This window comes from Carya illinoinensis, chromosome 16, assembly GCF_018687715.1.
Source record: "Carya illinoinensis cultivar Pawnee chromosome 16, C.illinoinensisPawnee_v1, whole genome shotgun sequence".
NCBI classification, from domain to species: Eukaryota; Viridiplantae; Streptophyta; class Magnoliopsida; order Fagales; family Juglandaceae; genus Carya; species Carya illinoinensis.
In genome coordinates, this window is record NC_056767.1 from 14,153,391 (window position 1) to 14,178,122 (window position 24,732).

At 41.5% G+C, this 24,732-nt stretch overlaps 1 long non-coding RNA gene across 1 annotated transcript; it reads right to left on the reverse strand.

The window, feature by feature from the left end:
• Positions 1 to 299: 299 nt before the first annotated feature.
• Positions 300 to 7,719, reverse strand: LOC122298530. Its single transcript, XR_006239436.1, has 2 exons — positions 7,371 to 7,719; positions 300 to 1,214 (listed from the first exon to the last, which is right to left on the reverse strand). It is a non-coding gene; the product is annotated as an uncharacterized LOC122298530 (long non-coding RNA).
• Positions 7,720 to 24,732: the final 17,013 nt, after the last annotated feature.

Here is a 24,732-nt window from a genome sequence, read left to right on the forward strand (position 1 = left end):
CTAGAAATCTCCCCAGGTCTATAAACCTCAACCTGAAAACTAAAAGCAGAAAAAGAAAACAAATAACCAGCCGAATGAACGGTAGAAGAAGCTACCGAGCAAGAGACAGAGTTCCGTCCCAGCCAAAACAGAAAATGAAGCAAAAAAATAGAGAGTTCCGTCTGCAACGTAAAAAAATGAATACAAGAAAATAAATTCAAGCCGCCTAGTTCATGAGGTCTCAAAGTAAAAGCAATATAATAAATGAAAACCAGCCTACCTTGAGGTCTAGCTAACGTAAACGAAAAGAACAAAAAGAATAAGAAGAAAAACTAAAACTGTCATTCCATCCAAATGAAAAAGAAGAGAAAATGAATAAACTTCAGACTACTCTACTCTCCTCCTAAACGAAAACCAGGTGAAGTCTGAAAAAGAAAAACTGCCAGCGTCTCCAATGAGTAGGAAAGAAATAAAAGAAGTAAAAGCTCCTACTGTTGCCAGCTACCCAAACGAAAAAGAAGGAATAAACTCTGCTGTTGTTTCCCGTCCAGTTGTCCGAAAAAGAAAGAGAAATAAAAAGCTCTGCTACTGCACGTTCAACTTCCATGTGCAGAAGCAAGAAAGGTGAAGTGAACAGCTTGTCTTCCAGCCATGTGCTTGGTTCTATTTATCTTGCAATGGTCAGCACGTGTGGTGTGCTGCTGTCCGGCTCTGTTTGTTGATTTGTTTCCCTTCCATCCGTGAGTTCCAGCATCCTGCTGTCTTCAACGTGCTTCCATCTCTCAGCTTCACATGCCAAAAGCTGCTTTCCAAGTGTGTGCTATCCATGTGATGCCGTGGTGACCTTCCATGTGCAGAAGCAAGAAAGCTAAAATGAACAGCTTGCCTTCTAGCAGCACATAACTGATCTCCTACACGTCCAGCCACTGCACGTCCGAGTGAGTTTCCTTGCTACAGGTTTATTGCATGTGTGAGCTGCTGTGGTCCCAAGTTTTCTGCATGTGTGAGTTTCCTTGCTGCACGAAGGTCTCCAACGAAAAGAGAGTGAAAAATAAAATAAACCAACCCCACTCTACTGCAACGTGTTGCGTCCAGCATGATATGTTCGGCGTGCTCCTGCTGTTGGCTATCCGAGTGAAGTGCAATTGATCTCTATTAGATGAGATTCCATAAAACCATAATCAATTCTTCTATTTCCTCATAGGTCTCATTCTTTCTTTCCTTCCATAAATGCCCTACAATATATAAATGAAATGATATTATAGTTTAAGTATTTCAAGGGCAAATATGAGACTTTGATGTGCAAAAATATTGGCATCAATTAATTTGACATTCAATATTAGAATTTGATGCATAATTAAGTGTTCAATCCTTATTTGATAAAATAAATCACTCATTTAAACAAATTAATTATGCAATTCTAACCCTTTATCAGTTGCTATTGTTGACTTGTAGGCAATCCTTCGTCTATTGCCTTTGTCTGACTTTGAATAATAATCTGACAGTAATGAATGTTGTTGAACAAATACACTCGTAGCAATTGAACAATACTCTGATAGTGGACAATAATGAACGCAATTGTTTGTCTTGTTCTTCAAGGAGATAATACTTTTGTCGACTGAAAAAATAATGGTTCTAACAATCTTATCCTGTTCTTACATAATTTGAGAATCATAATTAGAGAATTTCAAATCAAATGAATTTTGAGAATCCATCCAATGGGATGGATAATTTTGAGATGGGGAGGCTTATTGGGAAGGAGAGACCTGATTAATTGGTGATGATGCTGCTTGTTGTAATGGAGATAGTTTAGCTTATTGTTGAGGGTTTTCTTCATCATCAATGTCTGAGACCTGTGACATTGCTTTAGCTAGTTTTTTCAAATCTTTTTTTGCTAGTAGTTGATGCTAATTGAGCCTGAAATCTGCTTCTCTAGATTAGAACTTCCGGAGCCTTGGTAATTTTTGAAAATATTTTTACAACATGATCGTAATTGTATTTTTCCCACCATTTGATAGAAACTTAACGGGCCAAGAACATAATATTTTTTAGAGAGGGATGAGATTTAATAACATATTCACATTTCATGATCTAATTTAATTTTGTTTTAAGGAAGAAATGTGACGCCCCCAAATCCCCACGCACGGACACAGGGAAGTCGAGACGTCCGGATGGTGACATCACGGGTCACCACCCTAACGACATGTGTCAAGTGTGTGTATAAGCAACAAATGTGCACGAAGAAACATGCAGCGAAAAGCAAGGTCAATAACTAAGTACCAGAATTTTTCTTAATTTAATACAAAGCTGTTTAAAACATACATAATAAAATATTACAAAGCACAAATATTGTTTTTAAACCAAACAAAGCTTAAACTTTAACTTCAGCACTCCGGCGGAGCCGCATCCTCGGGCGATGCCCAGTTCCGTGCCCCGCGCGTTCATAGCCAGGCATCCTCTAGCCCTCGCCAGCAAAGGGCCACAGAGTCGGTGCGTAGAGAGATGCCCAGTTCTGTGCCCGGCGCATTCGTAGCCAAGCATCCTCTAGCCCTCGCTCCCGTCGTCGTCCAGCGACAACTCAGGGGATGTCACTCAGTATATTACACTCCCGAGTGACCAGAGAAGCTCCACCGAGATAATAACCCATCCCGGCTTGGGCTCGTGAGGCACACACATCCAAAAATCCACTTACGCCAATAAAACAGGATTTTCTCAAATTAAATAAAACGCACATGCATGCACCATGTAAATGCAAATTCAATGCACAAAACAACCAACCAACCATAAATCAATAAATCAAGCAACTCCGTCCTCCATCCATCCAACCCCCGAACTCCTCGGACTTAGGCCAGAATCAACCAACCAACAACAAATATTTATTGTATAAGCAAAATATATTTAAATATAAAAGTAGGGTTTAGAAAATACTTACTGCTCTATATGGTATTTTTTAAAAGCTCGCAGCGTTGCAAACGGCAGAAGAAAAGCAACGTAACAGTGAAATTTCACTGTGGCCGTGGGTTGTAAAATACCCACTTTTGAACAGGGACAAACCATAGCTCGGCATTGGTAGGGAATGGTCTAGGGATGTTTATGAAGTTAAGGGAAGTGGAGTTTGGCCGTGGGTGGGGGCGAAAATGGTGGTTGAAAGGCTGAAATACCCAAATCGAAAACTAGCTCGTGGGAGCTGTTCCGGAGATGGAATGAGGTCGGAAATGGGTGGGTTAGGACAGCAAGGAGTCGGTGATGAAGTGGTGAAGAGGTGGTGGCGGAGGTGGAGCGACGGCGGCAAATCGGAGCAAAAGCCGTTCGGCTTGGATGTGATTTTCCAGCTAAATGGCGGCACGATTGGGGATAAAAGTTGGTGGGGTGGCTCATCGGAGGGAGGGAAAGAGATTGGTGGCGGTGGCATGCTGCACGGTGGCCGGCGACAGTGGTTCTGGGCAGCTGGACGAAACGGCGTGAGGGAGAGAAGAGAGAGTGTCGCGCTGGAGAGAACCGAGGAGGAAGAGAAAAAAGAAAGAAAAAGAAGAAAAAGAGAAAGAAGAGAAAAAAGAAAAGAGAAAAAGAAAAGATGAGGGAAAAGAAATGAGGTCCAGTCCTCACTCCGAAAACCAAAACAGATCCGTCGAAAACGAGATTAAAAACCATAAAACGACTAAATAAATTAAACATAACATCAAATAAATTAAAAACCAATTTAAAACACAATAATTTAAAATAAATAAACCAATATATTAATTAAATTAAAAACAACCCTTCAGTGAAAATACACGTAAAAGCAGGTCATCACATCCTCCCCCTTAAAAATAAATTGCGTCCTCGAAATTTGCAAGATCAAACACCAACTTAAAACAAGCCACATAATATCACATAAACCACCTGTGACCAAGATTAAGAAACGTACCATCATTACTCAAACAAGTATGGGTACTGCTCCCTCATATCCGCTACTTGCTCCCAAGAGATATCTTGAGCTAACGGATCTCCCCATGCCACCTTAACCAAAGGTATCGTCTTGGACCTCAACTGTTGCTCCTTCTAATCCATGATCTGCGATGGAACAACCTCATAAGTAAGGTCCAGTTGCAACTGAATACTCTCTGGGTCGACGAAGCATGGCTCTTGTTGTCCAAAGCTCTTCTTCAAGGACGATACATGGAAGACATCATGAATATCCCCAAAATACTCTGGCAAAGCAACTCTATAGGCGACGGACCCTACCTTCTCCAGAATCTGAAAAGGACCGACATACCTAGGATCCAGTTTCCTCTTTTTACCAAAACGCTTAACTCCTCTCATAGGAGAGACTTTGAGATAAACCCAATCACCTTCTTCAAAAGATAACTCTCTCCTCCTGGTATCAACGTAGCTTTTCTGGCAACTCTGAGTTGTCGCCATTTTATCCCTGATGATCCGAACTTGGCTTTGCATCTCTTGAATTATTTCGGGTCCAATTATCCTACTCTCCCCGACTTCATCCCAACACAGAGGCGATCTGCACTTCCTCCCATAAAGAGTTTCATCGGGAGCCATCTGAATGGTCGCATGGAAGCTATTATTATATGCAAACTCTATGAGCGGCAAATGGTTTTCCCATCTCCCTTGAAATTCCATGACATATGCTCGCAACATGTCTTCAAGGGTCTGAATGGTACGCTCTGATTGGCCGTCTGTCTGCGGGTGATATGCAGTACTGAACTTCAACTTAGTACCCAATGCTACCAGCAAACTCTTCCAGAACTGAGACGTGAACCTTGGGTCTCGAGCCGATACTATACTCTTCGGTATGCCGTGCAGCCGCACTATCTCTTTCACGTACAACCGTGTCAACTTACCAAAGGAATCAGTGTTATTAACAGGCAAGAAATGAGCACTCTTCGTTAACCGGTCAACAATCACCCAAACAGAATTTTTCCCACTAGGCGTCCTCGGCAAGCCCACTACAAAGTCCATCGTGATGTCATCCCACTTCCACTCAGGAATAGGGAGGGGTTGGAGCATACCTGCGGGTCTTTGATGCTCGGCCTTGACTTGACGGCATGTGTGGCATTTTTCAACATACAAGGCAATATCCTTCTTCATTCCATCCCACCAATAATTTTTCTTCAAGTCCCAGTACATCTTTGTACTGCTGGGATGAACTGAATAAGGGGCCGCATGAGCTTCTGCCATGATCCGCTCCTTGAATTCTGAATCTTTGGGGACCACTCTACGATCTTGGAATCGAAAAATTCCATCTTTATCCATACTATAGTGCAACGGCCCTCGAGATTTTCTGACTCTTTTTCTGATATCCAGCAGCTTCGGATCCTTCCTTTGAAGAGTTTTAAATTATTCAAAATCAGTTACCCGAATATCAAGAACTGAAGATAAAATCTTTTCTTGCTGTGAACTTTCAATAAGGAGCCTTCTCATCCCACAAAGCAAAGAATCCAATTCTGACAGCTCGATTTCATCTTCCAAGTGCGATTTTTGACTCAAAGCATCAGCAACTATATTTGCCTTCCCCGGATGATACTTGATCTTGCACTGGTAGTCACTGATTAACTCCAGCCATCGTCTCTGCCTCATGTACAGATTCTTTTGGGAAAACAAGTACTTCAAGCTCTTGTGATCAGTGTATACTTCACAAGCTTTCCCATACAAAAAGTGTCGCCAGATCTTGAGAGCAAAAACAATCGCAGCCAATTCCAAATCATGCATCGGATAATTCTTCTCATGGTCCTTTAGCTGACGAGATACATAAGCAACAACCCGTCCTTCTTGCATAAGGACACAACCCAAACCGAATTTAGACGCATCGCTGAAGACTACGAATGGCTTATGCGATTCTGAAAGCGCTAACACTGGTGCCGTCGTCAACCTGTTCTTCAATTTTTGGAAGCTTCTCTCACACTTATCTGACCAAACAAATTCTGCATTCTTCCGAGTCAAAGCTGTGAGAGGTCCGGATAGGCGAGCAAAACCCTCCACAAATCTTCGGTAATATCCGGCAAGTCCCAAGAAACTCCGGATCTCACGCACTGTAATCGGACGCTGCCATGACAAAATGGCTTCCACCTTACCAGGATCAACAGCCACTCCGTCTCGGGAAATCACATGCCCAAGAAATCTGACTTCCTCCAACCAGAATTCACACTTGCTGAGCTTGGCATACAACTGGTGTTCTCTCAATTTTTCAAGAACTAGACGAAGATGATACACATGCTCTTCAACATCTCGGGAATAAATCAGAATATCATCAATGAATATTACCACAAAGGAATCTAGGTAAGGTCGAAATACTCGATTCATTAAATCCATGAAAGCAGCAGGGGCATTGGCTAATCCAAACGGCATCACCTTAAATTCATAATGCCCATATCTCAACCTGAAAGCAGTTTTGGGCACATCCTTATCCCTTATCCTCAACTGATAGTATCCCGACCACAAATCTATCTTCAAGAACATAGCTGCTCCTTGAAGCTGATCAAATAAATTATCAATCCATGGGAGAGGATATTTATTCTTGATGGTCACCTTATTTAATTCCTGATAATCAATGCACATACGGAGGGTTCCATCTTTCTTTTTAACAAACAGAACTGGCGCACCCCACGGCAAAGTACTAGGCTGAATGAACCCCTTATCTACCAGCTCTTGCAATTGAGTCTTCAACTCTTTTAATTCAGCCGGTGCCATGCAGTAAGGAGCTTTATGTACAGGAGCCGCTCCAAGTTTCAAGTCTATAACAAACTCCATTTCTCAAACGGGGGATAGACCAGGCAAGTCATCCACAAACACATCGGGGAATTCTTCCACAACTGGAATGTCTACCAAAGATTTCTTCTTAGACGGCGTGGACACTTTCTGGACTAAGAATGCATCTGCTCCCCAAGCAATCTCTCTTCTTGCTTGAATTGCCGATATAATTACCGACTTTTCTTTTAACTTACTCCTCGCAAATTCTAGACAATCACCATCTAGAAACTGAAAGCTAGTTATCCGACTTCTGCAATTAATACTCGCAGAATATCGGTATAGCCAATCCATCTCGAAAATGATATCAAAACCCAACAACTTGAATACCACCAAATCAGCATCCAAGAACCTTCCATCAAAATTTAATGGGCATCCCAAAGCAACCTTGGAACACCAAACCATTTCACCATTGGGTAGAGCCACTACCAATTACTTCAGCAAAGGTTCCGTGATCAAATTACACATACGAGCAAACGTGAAAGATATAAATGACTGTGAAGCACCCGAATCAAACAAAGTGCAAGCATAAAACTCATATAAACGGACTCTCCCTGAACCAAACACATAAACCCATGAAATCCAAATACACAAAGAAATCAAAGCACAACAAAAATCAAATCCAACATTAAATTAAATTAAATCCATACCTGTAATTACTCCAGCATCATGGGCCGCTGGCGCCTCATCATCCATATCTCCAGGTGCTGTAATTACTCTAGCATCATGGGTCGCTGGCGCCTCATCATCCACATCTCTGGGTGTGACAGTATAAAATCGGGTTTGCACTGCTTGTCTTGGATTTGTTCTTCCACTGCGTCTACCTCCACGGCTTCCTTGAACTCTGACGGGACACTCATGAGCAATATGTTCCACTCAGCCACATCGGTAACACTGGGGTCCACCACTCAGCCGACATTCGCCCTCATGAGCTCTATTACAAACCCCACAAATTGGCACCCATCCTCCCATACGAACACCTGAGGACGCTTACGGTCGAGTTCCGGTCCGTTGAATAAATTTCTGAGGCGAACCCGAGCTGCTTCTTTCACCAGAAAAACTCCGCCTCTTATGTCCCGGAGGGGAGCCCATACTCAGATTATTCTCTCGCTCCACAAGGGTGGCCACATCCATTAAGTCCTGAAAAGTGGATATCCGGTGACTGACCACCATACGGCGTATATCAGGGCATAGTCCCTCCTAGAAACGCTCAGCTCGCATTTCCTTTGTGGCGATGAGGTGGGGAGCAAATCGCCCAAGTTCTATAAATCTTCAGGCGTACTGTTCCACTGTCGTGCTTCCTTGGACCAAATTTGAGAACTCTCTTGCCTTTTGCTTCCTTACAGAAGCGGGAAAGAAGCGATCATTAAACTCTTTCTTGAAGTGTTGCCAGGTCACAGCGGCGAAAGATCCCAATTATGATTCCAGCATTACCCTCTTGGTATCCCACCAATCAAAAGTGGTGCCTTACAACAGATAACTGGCGTAGAGTACTTGTTGCGACTCGGTGCAACCACACACCTCAAAAGTTCTTTCCAAGTCTTTGATCCACTTTCCAGTTTGAAGTGGATCCTCTTCTCCAGTGAAGTGTGGAGTTCTATGCGCCAGAAAGCGCTCATAAGTGCATCCAGCTTGCACCATGCCACTAGGCCCTCCTGGGTATAACCAAGGCCCTCCCTGATGTGGCCAAGGCCTCCTGGTTGTGGCCAAAGCCCTCATTGTTGTGGACAAGGCCCTCCTTGTTGTGGCCAGGGACCCCCTTGTTATGGCCAAGGTCCTCCTTGTTGTGGCCAAGGCCCTGCCTGCTATGGCCTAAAATTCTGCTGCATAAACTCCGTCATCTGCCGTATTGCTTGGGCTATGGAGTCATCTCTCGATGTATCGTCCCGTGGCTCCTGAGTAGATTTCCTTGGGCTCACCATTTTTCCTGCCACAATACAACCTTTGACCCCCTTTAAGAAAACAAATAAAACCAACACAAAACCAAAAACCAAAACCAATACCACATAACAAGAAACAAAAGAAACCAGTATGCAATAACATAACTAAATAAATAAAAACAAGCAAACAAGTTCAAACAAATAAAACAAATACAACAAATCAAATAGCAACTTTACTTAACATAATTTTTAAAACACAACTTTAAAAACATTCTAGTAATACCTACGAGACATGTGGTTTTACCCAGAGCCAAACAGCTCTGATACCACTTGTGACGCCCCTAAATCCCCACGCACAGACACGGAGAAATCGAGAGGTCCGGATGGTGACATCACGGGTCACCACCCTAACGACATCTGTCAAGTGTGTGTATAAGTAACAAATGTGTACGAAGAAACACGCAGGGAAAAGCAAGGTCAATAACTAAGTACCAGAATTTTCTTAATTTAATATAAAGCTGTTTAAAACATACATAATAAAATATTACAAAGCACAAATATTATTTTTAAACCAAACAACAAAGCTTAAACTTTAACTTCAACACCCCGGCAGAGCCGCATCCTAGGGCTCGGCCTCCTCCTCTTCCTCGAACTCTGCACCAAAATCTACGGTACCAAAAATGGTGCCGCAGGTAAGTAAAATTCGAACACTACTAGATAAAAACATATAAAACTCAAACAATATGCATGAAAAGATGCCAATACTTAAAACCCATAAAATCATATTTTTTTCCACACAAGGCAAAAATCCCATTTGGCCCAAAAACATATCCTGTCCAAATATCATGCCAAAAGTCCCATTTGGCCCTTATCCAACTCAAACCATTAACCAATTAATCCGTATGCACCATGACCTCCCCTAGGGGTCATCCACACACCCTGGCTCCAGTGTCACACCACAGGTAACGACCACACGTGTGACACCTAAACGAGCGATGCCCAGTTCCGCGCCCCGAGTGTTCGTAGCCAAGCATCCCCTAGCCCCCGCTCCCGTAGTCGTCCAACAACAATTCAAGGGACATCACTCAGTATATTACGCTTTCGAATGACCAGAGGAGCTCCACCGGGATAATAACCCATCCCGACTTGGGCTCATGAGACACACGCATCCGAAAATCCACTTACGCCAATAAAACAGGATTTTCTCAAATTAAATAAAGCGCATGTACATGCACCATGTAAATGCAAATTCAAAGCACAAAACAACCAACCAACTATAAATCAATAAATCAAGCAACTTCGTCCTCAATCCATCCGACCCTCGAACTCCTCGGACTCAGTCCGGAATCAGCCAACCAACAACAAATATTTATTGTATGAGCAAAATATATTTAAATCTAAAAGTAGGGTTCAGAAAATACTTACTGTGCTATATGGTATTTTTTAAAAGCTCGCGGCGTTGCAAACGGCGGAAGAAAAGCAACGTAACAATGTAATTTACACTGTGGCCGTGGGTTGTAAAATACCCACTTTTGAACAGGGACAAACCAAAGCTCGGGATTGTTAGGGAATGGTCTTGAGATGTTTATGAAACTAAAGAAAACGAGTTTTGGCTGTGGGTGAAGGTGGAAATAGCGGTCGAAGGCCAAAAAGAGGCTGAACGGAGTTGAACTCGTGGAAACTGCTCCGGCAACGGATCGAGGCCGGAAATGGGTGGTTTAGGTCGGCAAGAGGTAGGGGAAAAAGCTGTGAAGAGATGGTGGCCGGACGTGGTGCGACGGCGCCGGAATCGATGAAAAACCGTATGGCTTGGAGGAGCTCGTGGTGGCTAACGGTGACTTGGATGGAGGTGAAACTTGGTGGGATGTTCACCGGTGAGAGGGGAAGAAAACTGGGTGGGTGGTGTAGGCCACGCCGCCGGTGAGCGGCAGTTCTGGGCTGCGAAAGCAACCGGCAACAGGGGGCAGCGACAGTAAGGGGAAAAAGAATGGGCAGCACACGGGAGAGAGGAAACGGGGAAGAAAGAAGAAGAAAAAGAAAGAAAAAAAAAAAGAAGAAAAAGAAAAGGAAAAAGGGAAAAAGAAAAAGAGAAAAGAAAAGAAATGAGGTCCAATCCTCACTCTGGAAACCAAAAACAGATCCGCCAAAAACGATATTAAAAACCGTAAAACGACTAAAATAAATTAAACACGACATCAAATAAATTAAAACCAATTTAAAATACATTAATTTAAAATAAATAAACCAATATATTAATTAAATTAAAAACAACCCTTCAGTGAAAATACACGTAAAAGCGGGTCATCACATCCTCCCCCCCTTAAAAACAAATTTCGCCCTCGAAATTTGTAAGATCAAACACTAGCGCCAAAAAGATACAGGATACAACTCTAAACATAATTGAGAGATACATATCATCGACAACTCCCAACAAATCCAATGGTTATTATCTTCACACCATAAATTACTAATATCCACGACGTCTCTGCTTTACCTTCCAAACTTTCATCCCATTTCAACTTTGGTAACCTAATAGCCACTTCCAAAGTTAATCATCCATAAACCAAATTGCACGACCAAATGATTAATCTCCCATTAAAACTTCGAATCACTACTAATTCTTCAAAATCAACACCAAATTTGAACTTTTAAGAATTTCCAAAAATCATGCTTTCGCGCGCACTCTGATAACTCGCCAAAATACATAAAGGCTATATCCTCAAAAATTAATATCATGAAGTACAAGCTCAGTCCACACCTAATCACAAGAAAACCTTTACCACATTTCCATAGAAAATCATATACTTCCAAAAACCACAAATCTCCACTCATTCCTCATTTGGCTATCACTGCCCTAAACGAAAACCAACATTCCGCAAAAATACATCCATTGATTGATGACAGAAACCAATACTAATCAACCTCCAAGCCCCAATTTGAAAACACATAATCTCATCCCAAAATACACCTGTCTCTTCTAAAGATAAGGAACATCTCCAAAAGGCCAAAGTCCTTCCCAGCCAACCAACGAGAGCGCCTATAACCTCTATCCGATATCCCACACTTCAAGCTCATTACCTATATTTTGAATAACATCTAATCTCGCAATAACTAACTCACCATAAACTACCATTGACTTCACCTAGACATAATCGAAACGCTCTTGGTAACTCACCCACCTACTTGTACTCTCAAAACCTTTAGTTTTAGCACAACTAATTCCTTCAATAGCACTTAACAAAAAAAAACATCTCAAGACAGGCCATACTATTTAAATCTTCAATCCATCAAAAACTATTAAACAACATTCAAGGATCCTACTGCTTTATTACTTCATATATATGATTATGCTACCCACCTTTGATGCATAAGTTTCAACTTCCAAGATTTATTACTTGATACACCACACATGGTGACCTAACGATCTCCTTTCAAGTTAAATAACCATATCCCCAATTCTCCCAACTAGATACTTGATCTCCAAAGAAAAGTATAGCCTTACCAATTTAAATTCCTATGACTTCAATACATAAAATAGATCATTACCGTCAATCCTCAAAGAAATCTACTCTAGAAAAATTTTCATATCAATAACTCAACTCTAATCAACTCCATTTTAATGGTTACAAACTAATCACTCACTAGAGTAGATCAAGCTACAGCACTAAGTCTCTAAAACTAAGAACTCAATTCTTATAATAAATCAGTCCTCCAACTCTGCAATTCTAAAACGTTAAATCAAATAAGAATCATCTTCCGGAACTTCTAAGATCAAGGAACTTACATCCCATAAAGAAAAAAATCGACTCCCGAATCTTTCAAATTCTAAAACATTAATAGATAATAAATCATTTTATGAAATCCTCAAGATTGGTGGCTTTAATCCAAAACATTCTACTTAAAAGCTTGTAAAATCTAAAGCCCCAATTGCCATCAAATTATTCATCCGAATCGCGAAATCTAAAACTCGGAATTTAATTATCCCCCCCCCCCCCCAAAAAAACTTGTCGAACCTAACACCTTAATTACCATAAGCTTATTTTCCTAAAATCTATAAGGCCCCAAACTTTAAAACTTTAATGAAACTTCATAAAATCTATCCTTGGAATTTATTGAACGTACAATCTACTACGTTATAGACCATTTCATAAACTCCATGGAACTAACGAACTCAATTCTTCTACTTCCCTAAAAGATCACCCAGATCATGCCATTCTCTCCAAGCCTCGATAATGTAGGGAAAAAAAACCACACTAGGCATTCATCACGAAAGATTAGATTAGACCCATACCTGCCATGACTCCAGCATTCTGAGTCTCCGCAGCCTCGCCTCTCACGGTACCAAGAGTCACTGCATACATTCGAGCCCGACCTAAATGCCTCTGGTTAGTTCTACCACTTCGACGAGCTCCACGGCTTTCTTGAACTCGACTAGGGCACTCACGAGTAAAATGCCCCATCTGACCGCATTCAAAACATTGATTACTACCCAGACGACACTCACCCTTATGAGCTCTATTACATTTGCCACAAACTGGAACTCGGCCTCCCATATGCATACCGGGGGCTGCCAACGATCGGATTCTTGTCCTCTGCATAAACTTTTGTGGCGATCCAGAATAGCTTCCTTCACCATCAATGTTCAGCCTCTTCTGACCTAGAGGGGCGTCCACACTCAAACCAACCTCACGCTCTGCTAGAGTGGCCAAAACAACTAAATCCTGAAAAGTTGTAACCCGGTGGCAAACTACCATTTTGCATAAATCTGGTTGCAAACCTTACATAAAATTCCCTTAAACACATCCTTAAAGTTCGCTGAACCTACACTCTCCTATCCTATAGCCTCGTTACATAAATTCTACAAAACCTTGACCTCAATCATCTTAAGCGACTGAAAGCTAATTCCTCTCCTCATTGCTACGTGAGTTCCCACCTTACAAAGATTTCCTAAACCATAACATTCCCTTCAAACCTCAATATCATACAAGCAAACCACATCACTAAAACTTCAAACCTACTACACTAAATGTTCCTGCCTAATAATAGTATCATCGATTATTCCGCCTTCCTGCCACAACACAACCTTTGACCCCCTCTAAGAAAAACAATTAAAACCAACAATATAAAACCGAAACTGAAACCGAAACCACATAACAAGAAAACAAAAAGAAACCAGCATGCAATAACATAACTAAATAAATAAACACAAGAAAACTAGCTCGAATAAATTCAAACATATAAAACATGTCAAAAAGCAACTTTACTTAAAATAAATTTCAAAACACAATCTTAAAAATATTCTGGTACTACCTACGGGACATGTGATTTTACCCAGAGCCGGACCGCTCTGATACCACCTGTGACGCCCCCAAATCTCCACGTACGGACACGGGAAAATCGAGACGTTCAGATGGTGACAACACGGGTCACCACCCTATCGACGAGTGCCAAGTGTGTGCAAGACAAATGTGCACGAAAAAACATGCAGCGAAAAGCAAACTCAATAACTAAGTACCAGAATTTTCCTTAGTTTAATACAGAGCTGTTTAAAATATACATAATAAAATATTATAAAACACAAATATAGTTTTGAACCAAACATCAAAGCTTAAACTTTAACTCAGAACTCCAGTGGAGCCGCATCCTTGGGCTCAGCCTTCTCCTCTTCCTAGAACCCTGCACCAAAATCTACGGAACCAAAAATAGTGCCGCAGGTAAGTAAAATCCAAATACCACTAAATAAAAACATATTATAACTCAAACAATATGCATGAAAGAATGCAACGCACATGTCTCATAAAAACCACATTTTTCCACACACGCTAAAAACCCATTTGGCCCAAAAATATAACTTTTTAAACCAGTTCTCGCCATTATCCCAGATAATGGCCCAAATCAATAAACCACCATTTTCCCAAAAAATGGATCACAAAGCCTCAACACATCATCACCATTATCCCAGATAATGGCCCAAATCAATAAACCACTATTTTTCTAGAAAATGGCCCGTATCCGAAAACCATAAAACCAATCCAATTATGCATGCACCATGATCTACCCTAGGGATCATCCGCACCCTGGCTCTGTGCCACACCGCAGGTAACGACTATGCGTGTGACACCTAAACGAGCGATTCCCAAACTCGTGCCCAGTGCGTACCTGGTCAGACCATCCTCTAGTCCCCGCCACTCTAGGGACCACGGAGTCGACACGACAGCGTTACCGTATCGTGCGATCCGGTCCTCGCCCTGTGACAACCCAAGGGATGTCACTCAGTATTATCCATTCCCGAGTGACCAGAGGAGCTCCACCGAGATAATAACCCATCCCGGCTTGGGCTCGTGAGACACACGCACCCGAAAACCATTTACGCTAACAAAACACGATTTTCTCAATTAAAATAAAATGCACATGTATGCAATATGCAACGCACGCCTCATGGCTCAAATAATCAAGCAATTACAAACAATCAAAACCAAGTACTCCGTCCTCAAACCATCCGACCCCCGAACTCCTCGGACTCAGTCTGGAATCAACCAACTAACAGCAAATAATTATTGTAAAGGAAATAATACATTTAAATCTAAAACGAAGTTTGGAAAATACTTACAGCACTATATGGTATTTTTTGAAAGCTCGCAACGTTGCAAATGGCGGAAGAAAAGCAACGTAACAGTGTAATTTACACTGTGGCTGTGGGTAATAAATTACCCACTTTCGAACGGGGACAAACCAAGGCCGAAATTGATAAGGAATGGTCTTAAGATGTTTATGAAGTTAAAGGAAACGAGTTTTGACCGTGGGTGGTGGTGGAAATGGCGGTCGAAGGCCAAAAAAGGGTTGAATGGAGTTGAGCTCGTGGAAGCTGCTCCGGCAATGGATCGAGGCCGAAAATGGGTGGTTTAAATTAGCAAAAGGTAGGGGAAGAAGCTGTGAAGAGATGGTGGCCAGAGGTGGTGTGACGGCACCGGAATTGGTGAAAAACTGTATGGCTTGGAGGAGCTCGTGGTGACTAACGGTGGTTCAGATGGAGGTGAAACTTGGTGGGGATGTTCACCGGTGAGAGGGGAAGAAAACTGGGTGGGTGGTGTAGGCCACGCCGCCGGCGAGCAGCGGTTCTAGGCTACGAAAGCAACCAGCGACAGGGGAGAAAAACAGGCAGGTGCCACGACTTCCAGGGGCTCGTGGTGGCTAACGACTGGTCTAATGGCTCTGAAAATTGGTGGGGATGAACTCTGGTGGGAGGGGAAGAGAATGGTGGGGGTGGTGTACAACACAGCCGCCGGACAGCGGCGCAATGGGTGGCCGAAGTGGCAGCGACGGTAAGGGGAAAAAGAAGGGGCAGCGCGCGGGAGAGAGGAAACGGGGAAGAAAGAAGAAGAAAAAGAAAGAAAAAAAAAAAGAAAAGAAGAAAAAGAAAAGGGAAAAGGGAAAAAGAAAAAGAGAAAAGAAAAGAAATGAGGTACAATCCTCACTCTGGAAACCAAAAACAGATCCGCCAAAAACGATATTAAAAACCGTAAAACGCCTAAAATAAATTAAACACGACATCAAATAAATTAAAACAATTTAAAATACATTAATTTAAAATAAATAAACCAATATATTAATTAAATTAAAAACAACCATTCAGTGAAAATACACGTAAAAGCGGGTCATCACACCATCTCCTTCTTCACTTTGTCCTTCTGCTACTCCAAAACCTTACATGGTATTGGGAACATTACCATAAAATATCAGGCCATCCTATAATCCATTCTCACCATTGTTTTCTCCAAAATTAACTATATATTTAAAAGCTGTTTCTACTTTTTCTTCTACTTCTTCCCATATTATCAATCATCTACTATTATCTCATCATTCTACAACTCCTATTATCCTCAAAATTCATAGGCACCCGGTCTTTCCCATTGAATCTGAATTACAGAACCTTACTGATCCTAAAATCTTATTTGATGCATTTCTACTACTAGCCTAGCATTATGTTCCACATAACATTACAAAAACCCAAAATTTTTATGAATTTATTCTAGTAGATATAGATTCTATTATTATTTATGAAATTCTTTGTTCTCTTCGATCTGAACTTTTCCCACGTGTATCTCCAATTATTGATTTTCATAAAATTACTATTAAACAAACTCTTACCTTAGAACAGTGGAAAAAAAAAATCCTTATTTGACTAGAAGATTTTCTCAACCATATGATCCACCATAATTTGATTATTATGATTACCAATAGGCATGGACAAAAATATTTTTAAGACAATAAAAATTTGCGTCATTTCTGGTTCCTTCATTTTGACAAATTAGAGGAAATTAAAACTTTTCCAATATGGTTCCTGTTATGGTGGGATCAGTTTGGACCTGAATTTCTCATTCTTCTCATTCCTCTTCAAGAAAGTCTCCAAATTTTTACACTACAAAATGATTATCCACATTCTCTATCACATTGTCTACAACTTCTTCTTTTCTTCCTTAAAACAAAATTAAATTGGATTATGAAATGGGAATATGTTATTAAATCTCATCTCTTTCTAAAAAATATTATGTTTTTGACCCGCTAAGTTTCTATCAAATGGTGGGAAAAATACAATTACAATCATGTTATAAAAATGTTTTAAAAACTTATCAACACTCTTGAAGTTATAATCCAGAGAAGTAGATTTTAAGCTCAATTAGCATTAATTACCAACAAAAAGATTTGAAAATTAAGACTGGTTGAAGCAGTGTCACATGTCTCAGATAGTGACGATGAAGAAAACTGTGATACCCCATTTTTACATGTATTTTCACTGAATGAGTGTTTTAATTTAATTGATATATTAGTTCTTTTATTTTAAATTATTGTATTTTAATTGATTTTATTTTAGTTTGATGTGGTGTTTAATTTATTTAGTCGTTTTACGACTTTTAAAATCGTTTTCGTCGGATCAGTTTTTGGACTCCGGAGGTGAGGACTAGACCTTATTTTCTTTCTCTATCTTTTCTTTTCTCTTTTTCTTTTTCATTTTTATTTTTCCTTTCTCTTTTCTTTCTTTCTTCTTTCTTTCTTTCTTTTCTTTCTTCTTCTTTTTCCTCCTCTCTCGCGCGAGTTGCTCTCTCTCTTTCTTTCCCGTCACCGTCTGGCTGTGCAACCCAGACAACCGCCGTCTAGCCGACGTGGCCGACACCACCCCCACAGGTTGACTCCCCTCCGGCCGGTGAACCTCCCCACCAAAAACCAGTCCCTCCTGTGCCGTCATTAACCCCCTAGAGCCCATCTAAGTTGCGGCGTTTTTGGCCATTTCCAGTACCGTCGCTCCACCTCCGGCCATCATCTTTTCACCACTTTATCCCCTACCTCTTGCCGTCCTAACCCACCCATTTTCGGCCCTGATCTGTTGCCGGAGCAACTACCATGAGCTCAACTCCAATTTACTCTTTTTTCGCTTCCACTGCCATTTCCACCACCATCCACGGCCAAAACATACTTCCTTTAGCTTCATAAACATCTCTAAACCATTTCCTATCAATTTCAAGTCTTGGTTTATCCCCGTTCAAAAGTTGGTATTTTACAACCCATGACCATAGTGTAAAATACACTGTTACGTTAATTTTTCTCCGCTATTTGCAACGTCGTGATCTTTCAAAAAATAGCTTATAGCGTTGTAAGTATTTTTCAAACTCTATTTTAGATTTAAATATATTTTTTCTCTTAAAATAAATTATTTGACTGGTTGGTTGATTCCGGACTGAGTCTGAGGAGTTCGGGGGTCGGATGGATCGAGGACGGAGTTACTTGGTTTGTTATTTTTGTGATTGGTTGGATGTTTGTATCTTGAGGCATGCATTGCATGATGCATTCATGTGCATTTTATTAAATTGAGAAAAATCGGTGTTTTTTGTGTAAATGGATTTTCGGGTGTGTGTGTATCACGACCCCAAGCCGGGATGGGGTATTATCTCGGTGGAGCTCCTCTGGTCATTTGGGAGTGGATAATACTGAGTGACATCCCCTGAGTTGTCGCTGGGCGACGACCAGATCCCACGACATGGTAACGCTGTCATGTCGACTTCGTGGTCCTTAGAGTAGCGAGGACTAGAGGATGGCCTGGTCCAGGTACACGTCGGGCGCGAGTACTGGGCATCTCTCATTTAGGTGTCACATGCGTAGTCGTTACCTGCGGTGTGGCACAAGAGCCAGAGTGTGCGAATGATTCCTAGGAGAGATCATGGTGCATGCAAAAATTGGAACGGGTTTTGGTTATGGATACGGGCCATTTTTTGGGAAAATGGCGAGATTATGCTTGAGACTTTGTGGATCCATTTTCTGGAAAAATGGTGGTTTCTTAATTTGGGCAAGGACTGGTTTTAAAGGTTACGTTTTGGGCCAAAATGGGATTTTGGCGTGCGTGAAAAAATGTGGTTTTATAAATTATGTGCATTTGCATTATTTCATGCATATTGTTGAGTTTAATATGTTTTTATCTTGTGACGTTTGGATCTTTACTTACCTGCGGCACTATTTTGGTATCATAGATTTTGATGCAGAGGTTGAGGAGGAGGAGGAGGCTGAGCCCAAGGATGCGACTCCGCCGGAGTATTGATTTGGAGTTTTTGCTTTGTAATTTGGTTTGAAACAATATTTGTAACTTGTAATATTTTATCATGTACGTTTTGAACGGGTTTGTATTAAACAAAGAAAAAAATTTGGTACTTAGGTATGAGACTTTTGTTATCCACTACGTGTTTTTATTTGCACACTTGTTGCATGTACACACACTTGGCACTTGGCGATATGGTGGTGACCCATGTTGTCATCATCCCGACGTCTCGATTTCCACGTGTCCGTACGTAGGATTTGGGGGCGTCACAGGTGGTATCAGAGCGGTTTGGCTCTGGGTAAAACCACATGTCCTGTAGGTGTAGTACCAGAAAGTTTTTAAAGTTGTGATTTGAAATTTATTTTAAGTAAAGTTGCTATTTGATTTGTTTTCTTTGAGTTACCTTGCTTGTATTTATTTATTTAATTATGTTATTGCATGCTAGTATATTTTATTTTCTTGTTATGTGGTTTGGTTTTGATTTTTGGTTTTATGTTGTTGGTTTTATTCATTTCTTAAAGGGGGTCAAAGGTTGTGTTGTGGCAGGAAAATGGTTAGGCCAAGAAAGTCTACTCAAGCCTCGGGACGATACACCAAGAGATGATGCCATAGTCCAAGCGATAAGGCAAATGACTGAGTTCATGCAGCAAAATTTTAGGCCACAACAAGGAGGGCCGTGTGGAGTGGTGCAAGCTGGATGCACCTATGAGCGCTTTCTAGCGCATAGAACTCCACCATTCACCGGAGAAGAGGATCCACTTCGGGCTGGGAAGTGGGTTAGAGACTTAGAAAGAACTTTTGAAGTATGTGGTTGCACTGAGGCATAACAAGTACTTTATGCCAGCTATCTGTTGCAAGGCACTGCTTCTGAGTGGTGGGATACGAAAAGAGTAATGCTGGAGTCAGAATTGTGGTCTTTCGCCGCTGTGTCCTGGCAGCGCTTTAAGAAAGAATTTAATGACCGATTCTTTCCCGCTTCTGTGAGGTGGCAAAAAGCAAGTGAGTTCACAAGATTGGTCCAAGGGAGTATGACCGTGGAACAGTACGCCGAAAGATTTATAGAGCTTGGGCGATTTGCTCCCCACCTCATCGCCACGGAGGAGATGCAGGCCGAGCGTTTCCAAGAGGGTCTGCGTCCTGATATACGCCGAATGGTGGTCTGCCACCGGATTTCTACTTTTCAGGATTTGGTTGACTTAGCCACTATTATAGAGCAAGAGAATAATTTGAGTATGGGCTCCCCTCCAAGACAAAAGAGGTGAAGTTTTACTGGCAAATGAAGTAGCTCTGGTTCTCCTCAAAAATTTGTTCAGCGGACTGGGATTGGACCACAAGCGACCTCGGGTGTATGTATGGGAGCACGGGTGCCAGTTTGCAGAATTTGTAATAGAGCCCATGTGGGTGACTGCCCTTCAGGTGCGGCTAGATGCGTCTAAATTTGGATTGGGTTGTGTCCTTATGCAGGAGGGACGGGTTGTTGCTTATGCATCTCGTCAGCTAAAGGATCATGAGAAGAATTATCCGACGCATGATTTAGAATTGGCTGCAATTGTGTTTGCTCTTAAGATCTGGCGGCACTTTTTGTATAGGGAAGTTTGCGAGGTATACACCGATCATAAGAGCTTGAAGCACTTGTTTTCCCAGAAGAATCTGAACATGAGGCAGAGGTGATGGCTAGAGTTAATTAGTGACTATCAGTGTGAGATCAAGTATCATCCGGGAAAGGCAAATATAGTTGCTGATGCTTTGAGTCGAAAGTCGCACTTGGAAGATGAAGCCGAATCGTCAGGATTGGATTCTTTACTTTGCAAGATGAGAAGACTCCTTATTGAAAGTTCACAGCAAGAGGAGATATTATCTTCAATTCTTGATATTCGAGTAGCTGATTTTGAGGAATTGAAGACTCTTCAAAGGAAGGATCCGAAGCTTTTGGATATCAGAAAAAGAGTCAGAAAATCTCGAGGGCCGTTGCATTATAGTATGGATAAAGATGGAATTCTTGGGTTCCGAGATCGTAGAGTGGTCCCCAAAGATTCAGAATTCAAGGAGCGAATTATGGCAGAAGCTCATGCGGTCCTTTATTCAGTTCATCCTGGCAGTACAAAAATGTACCGGGACTTGAAGAAAAATTATTGGTGGGAAGGGATGAAGAAGGATATTGCCCTGTATATTGAGAGATGCCACACATGCCGTCAAGTCAAGGCCGAGCATCAAAGATCCACTGGTATGCTCCAACCCCTCCCTATTCCTGAGTGGAAGTGGGACGACATTACGATAGATTTTATAGTGGGCTTACCGAGGACTCCTAGTGGTAAGAACTCGGTTTGGGTGATTGTTGACCGGTTGACTAAGAGTGCTTATTTTTTGCCTGTTAATAACACTAATTTCATGGATAAATTGACTCGCTTGTACATGAAAGAGATAGTGCGGCTGCACGGTATACCGAAGAGTATTGTATCAGATCGAGACCCAAGGTTCACATCTCAGTTTTGAAAAAGTTTCCAGGTAGCATTGGGTACTAAGTTGAAGTTTAGTACTGCATATCACCCTCAAACGGAGGGCCAATCAGAGCGCACTATTCAGACCCTTGAAGATATGTTGCGAGCATGTGTTATGGAATTTCAAGGGAGTCAGGAAAATCACTTATCGCTCATAGAATTTGCTCATAATAATAGCTTTCATGCGTCCATCCAGATGGCTCCTTATGAAGCTCTTTATGGGAGGAAGTGCATATCGCCTTGTGTTGGGATGAAGTCGGGAAGAATAAAATAGTTGGGCCTGAAATAATTCAAGAGATGCAAAACTAAGTTCGGATTATCAGGGATAAAATGGCGGCAGCTCAAAGTCGTCAGAAAAGCTACGCAGATACAAAGAAGAGAGTTTTTTTTTTAAGAAGGTAATTGGGTTTATCTCAAAGTCTCTCTCATGAAAGGAGTTAAGCATTTTGGTAAAAGGAGAAAACTGGATCCGAGATATGTTGGCCCTTTTCGGATTTTGGAGAAGGTAGGGTCCGTTGCTTATAGAATTGCTTTGCTAGAATATTTTGGGGAAATTCACGATGTCTTCTATGTATCATCCTTGAAGAAGAGTTTTGGACATCAAGAGCCGCATTTTGTCGACTCAGAGCATATTCAATTGCAACCGGATCTTACTTATGAAGTTGTTCCTTCACATATCATGGATTAGAAAGAGCAACAGTTGAGATCCAAGATGATACCTCTGGTAAATGTGGCATGGGGAGATCCGTTAGCTCAAGATTTCTCTTATGAGAGAGTAGCAGACATGAGAGAGCAGTACCCCTATTTGTTTGAGTAAATGACGGTACGTTTTTTAAACTTGGTCTCAGTAGAATCATGTGGCTTGCTTCAAGTTAGTGTTTGATCTTGCAAATTTCGAGGACGAAATTTGTTTTTAAGGGGGGAGGTGGGAGGATGTGATACCCTGTTTTTACGTGTATTTTCACTGAATGAGTGTTTTAATTTAATTAATATATTAGTTCTTTTATTTTAAATTATTGTATTTTAATTGGTTTTATTTTAGTTTGATGTGGTGTTTAATTTATTTAGTCATATTACGGTTTTGAAAATCGTTTTCGTCGGATCAGTTTTTGGACTCTGAAGGTGGGGACTGGACCTCATTTTCTTTCTCTATCTTTTCTTTTCTCTTTTTCTTTTTCCTTTTTCTTTTCTTTCTTTCTTTCTTTTCTTTCTTCTTCTTTTTCCTCTTCTCTCTCGTGCGAGCTACTCTCTCTCTTTCTCTCCCATCGTCGTCCGACTGTGCAACCCAGACCACTGTCGTCCAGCCGATGTGGCCGAGACCACCCCCACCGATCGACTCCCCTCTGGCCGGTGAACCTCCCCACCAAAAACCGCCCCTCCCGTGACGTCGTTAACCCCCTAGAGCCCATCTAAGCTGCAACGTTTTTGGCCATTTTCAGCCACCTCCGGCTACCATCTTTTCACCACTTCATCTTCTACCTCTTGCCGTCCTAACCCACCCATTTCCGGCCCCGATCCGTTGCCGGAGCAGCTCCCACGAGCTCAACTCCGATTTACTCTTTTTTCGCTTCCACCGTCATCAATGACCAAAACACACTTCCTTTAGCTTCATAAATATCTCTAAACCATTTCCTATCAATTTTAAGTCTTGGTTTGTCCCCTTTCGATAGTGGCTATTTTATAACCCACGGCTATAGCGTAAAATACACTGTTATGTTGCTTTTTCTCCGCCGTTTGCAACGTCGTGATCTTTCAAAAAATACTTTATAGCGTTGTAAGTATTTTCCAAACTCTATTTTAGATTTAAATATATTTTTGCTCTTACAATAAATTATTTTACTAGTTGGTTAATTTCAAACTGAGTTTGAGGAGTTCGGGGGTCAGATGGATCGAGGACGGAATTGCTTGGTTTGTTGTTTTTGTGATTGGTTGGATGTTTGTATCTTGAGGCGTGCATTGCATGATGCATTTATGTGCATTTTATTAAATTGAGAAAAACTGATGTTTTTTGTGTAAATAAATTTTCGGGTGCATGTGTATCACGACCCCAAACCGGGATGGGGTATTATCTCGGTAGAACTCCTCTGGTCACTCTGGAAGTGGATAATACTGAGTGACATCATCTGGGTTGTCGCTAGGTGACTACCGGATCACACGATACGGTAACGCTGTCGTGTCGATTCCGTGGTCCCTAGAGTGGCGGGAACTAGAGGATGGACTGGTCCAAGTACGCGCCAGGCGCGAGTACTGGACATCGCTCGTGTAGGTGTCACATGCGTAATCATTACCTGCAGTGTGGCACAGGAGTCAGAGTGTGCGGATGATCCCTATGGGAGATCATGGTGCATGCAATAATTGGAACGAGTTTTGGTTTTGGATATGGGCCATTTTCTGGAAAAATGGCGAGGTTATGCTTGAAGCTTTGTGATCAATTTTCTGGAACAATGGTGGTTTCTTGATTTGGGCCATTATATGGGATAATGGCAAGGATTGGTTTTAAAGGTTACGTTTTGGGCCAAAATGGAATTTTGGCATGCGTGAAAAAATGTGGTTTTATGGATTATGTGCATTTGCATTCTTTCATGCATATTGTTGAGTTTAATATGTTTTTATCTTGTGGGGTTTGGATCTTTACTTACCTGCGACACCATTTTGATACCATAGATTTTGATGCAGAGGTCGAGGAGGAGGAGGAGGCTGAGCCCGAGGATGCAGCTCCGCCAGAGTATTGATTTTGAGTTTTTGCTTTGTAGTTTGGTCTGAAACAATATTTGTAACTTATAATATTTTATTATGTACGTTTTGAACGGGTTTGTATTAAACAAAGAAAAAATTCTGGTACTTAGTTATGAGACTTTTGTTATCCACTACGTGTTTTTATTTGCACACTTGTTGCATGTATACACACTTGGCACTTAGCGATAGGGTGGTGACCCGTATTGTCATCATCCCGACATCTCGATTTCCACATGTCTGTACGTGGAATTTGAGGGCGTCACAAAAACCCTCAACCACAAACTAGATTATCTCCATTACAACAAACAGCATC